At 52.3% G+C, this 3,167-nt stretch overlaps 1 pseudogene; it reads right to left on the bottom strand.

The window, feature by feature from the left end:
- The window catches only part of LOC103732679, a 6,180-nt pseudogene extending 3,515 nt beyond the window's left edge, over positions 1-2,665 (bottom strand).
- Positions 2,666-3,167: the final 502 nt, after the last annotated feature.

Here is a 3,167-nt window from a genome sequence, read left to right as displayed (position 1 = left end):
TTTGCCACCATCTGGCTAGTTTCATGTTTAGTTGGAAAAGCCTCCACCCATCCTAAAAAAGTATCCACCATGACCAGCAAATATTTGTACCCGTACTATCCTGGCTTTACCTCAGTGAAGTCTATCTCCCAACTTCTTCCTGGGGCCCTCCCCCTCTCCCGGGTACCTGTCGGGTGGAGCCCCTTTGGGGCTGTTCTTAGCTTTGCACAGCTCTCACATCTCCCAGTGATCTGACGCACAGCCTCGTTCTGGTATGGAAATACCAACTGCGCGTGCTGAAAAAGACTGAACAACTTCTTCCAGCCTAGATGGGTGGATCTATGTAGGTTGATGAGCATGTATTTTCCTAGTACTTTTGGTAAGATCAGTCTACCTTCCTGGTCCCTATTCCAACCTCCTTTCCCAGGCTTTTCTCCCAGAGCTTGTTTTCTTATCCATTCAAGGTCCCGTGGGGAATAGTCAGGTCTGGGAGGTAGGGTGGGTAGTTCAGGTATGGGTACCTCTAGAGCTGCCAGCACAATGGGGTCTAAGAGAGCTACCCTCCTGGCCTCTGCATCAGCAAAGTTGTTACCAATGGCCTCAGGAGTCTTTCTGGACTGGTGCCCAGGCACATGTATAACTGCTACCACCCTCGGCTTTTCCACGGCTGCTAACAGTCTTTGGACTTTCTGCAAGTTCTTCAGCTCCTTTTCTTCTGTGGACCGGAATCCTCTCTCTCAGTAGATGGTGCCATGAACATGCACAGTGCCAAAGGCATACCTGCTATCCATATAAATGTTGGCTCACTTGCCTTCTGCTCTCTCCAGTGCCTCTGCGAGAGCAATAATTTCCTCCTTCTGGGCTGAGGTGCCAGGGGGCAGGGCTGCGCTCCAAATGACTTCCCCCTCGTGCGTCACTACCGCTGCTCTGGCTCTTCTGGCCCCATCCCACACAAAGCTGCTTCCATCTGTATACCAGTCCAGTTCACTATTTGGCAGCCGCGTGTCTCTCAAGTCTACCCGTACCTGGATGATTTCAGAGAGAATGTCTCTACAGTCATGGATGGGGCTTGACAGGTCTGGGTCTGGCAGGAGAGTGACAGGATTCAGGGTCACTGGGGCTGAGAAGGTGATTCAAGGAGAATCCAACAGGAGCCCTTGGTAGTGGGTGAGCCTGGCATTTGTCACCCATTTTCCTGGAGGATGCTTGAGGATCCCTTCCACAGTATGTGGGGCTGTCACCCTGAGGTCCTGGCCAAAAGTCACCAGCAGAGCAATGGCTGCCAAGATGCACAGACAAGATGGCTATCCCGAGGCCACTGGGTCCAGCTTCTTGGACAAGTAGGCCACAGGTCTCTTCCATGGGCCTAATTGCTGGGCCAGGACTCCTTTGGCCACTCCCTTCTTTTCATCTATGAACAGAATGAAGGGCTTTCCTGGGTCTGGTAGCCATAGGGTGGGAGCCTGGAGAAGAGCTTCTTTTAGTCTGTTAAATGCTTCTTGCTGTTCCTGACTCCACTTCCAATCCAGTCCTCCTTTGGTGGCTTCATACAGTGGATGGGCTATCTCTGCATACCCTGGGATCCATTTTTTTTCTCTTCCACGGGCCTAGTTGCTGGGCCAGGACTCCTTTGGCCACTCCCTTCTTTTCATCTGTGAACAGAATGAAGGGCTTTTCTGGGTCTGGCAGAGACAGGGTGGGGGCCTGGAGAAGAGCTTCTTTTAGTCTGTCAAATGCTTCTTGTTGTTCCTGACTCCACTTCCAATCCGGTCCTTCTTTGGTGGCTTCATGCAGTGGATGGGCTATCTCTGCATATCCTGGGATCCAGAGTCTGCAAAACCCAGCTGAGCCAAGGAATTCCCTCACTCCCCGGGGAGAGGAGGGCACAGGAATGGTCAGGATAGTTTGTTTTATTGCTTGTGTCAGCCATCTGGCTCCTTCCGCTATCTTGTACCCCAACGTAAAACACTGACCTCTGGCAGATGTGCGCCTTTTTGGTGCTGGCCCGATATCCCAGGCTGCCCAGTTCGGCCAACAAGTTCTTCGTAGCTTCCATGCACCCTTCATGAGTTGCTATAGCCAGCAACAGGTCATCCACATACTGTAGCAGAATCACATGGGGGTGCCTTTTGCGGAAGGGCTCCAGATCTTGGCTTAGTGCCTCATTGAACAAGGTGGGAGAGTTTTAAAGCCTTGTGGCAGTCTGGTCCAGGTGAGCTGCCCTGTCTTCCCTCCTCCTGGTTCTTGCCACTCAAAGGCAAACAAGGGCTGACTGACTTCAGCAAGAGGGACACTGAAGAAAGCATCCTTCAAGTCTAGGGTGGTATACCACACATGAGATGGTAGCAGGTGGCTAAGTAGGGTGTATGGATTGAATGTCCTCTACCCTTTCATTTATCCTTCGCAAACCCTGCACTGCTCTGTACTCTCCACTGCCAGGCTTTCTCACAGGAAGCAGGGGTGTATTCCATGCTGATTGGCAGGGTTTAAGGATTTTTACTTCTAGCAGTCTATGGATGTGAGGCGCTACTCCCTTCCTAGCCTCTTCTGGCATCGGGTACTGTCGGACCTGAATGGGCAGGGCCATAGCTTTGAGTTGGACCACAACCGGGGACAGGTGCTTAGCGAGGCCGACTCCTCCAGTTTCGGCCCAGGTGGAAGGGAACTCTTGAAACCAGGAGCTCATGTCTTCCTGGCCCCCCTTTTCTAGAGCTGCCGGGAATAGGCGATATTCATCAGCCAGAGATAAAGACAACACATGTACTGACTGCAGGGGCTGTCCTTCTGAGTCCATGACTTTTATCCCTTTAGGCTCAAAATGGATACGTGCCCCGATCTTGGTGAGTAAGTCTCTACCCAACAAAGGTGCAGGACTCTCGGGCACAACCAGGAAGGAGTGGGAAACCTGACGTCTTCCCAAGTCCACTTTCCTGTTGGTGGTCCAGGTGCACCTCTTAGTTCCTGTAGCTCCTTGGACTATGCTTGTGCGTCCTGGCTTTAGAGGACTGTGAGCTTGATTGAGAACTGAATACTGTGCCCCAGTATCTACCATGAAGCCGGTGGGAGTCCCCTCCATGCACAGAGTTACCCAAGACTCGGGGAGGGGTGCCGAGCCCCATCCCCATCAGTTTCCTTCTCCCAGGTGGTGGGTCCTGATAGGGCTCCCCCCTCCTTGTCTTGTTCTTCTT

The sequence above is a fragment of the Nannospalax galili genome, unplaced genomic scaffold (genome assembly GCF_000622305.1).
Source record: "Nannospalax galili isolate Female #2095 unplaced genomic scaffold, S.galili_v1.0 scaffold315, whole genome shotgun sequence".
Taxonomy (NCBI): Eukaryota; Metazoa; Chordata; class Mammalia; order Rodentia; family Spalacidae; genus Nannospalax; species Nannospalax galili.
This window is presented reverse-complemented; position numbering and strand designations above follow the sequence as displayed.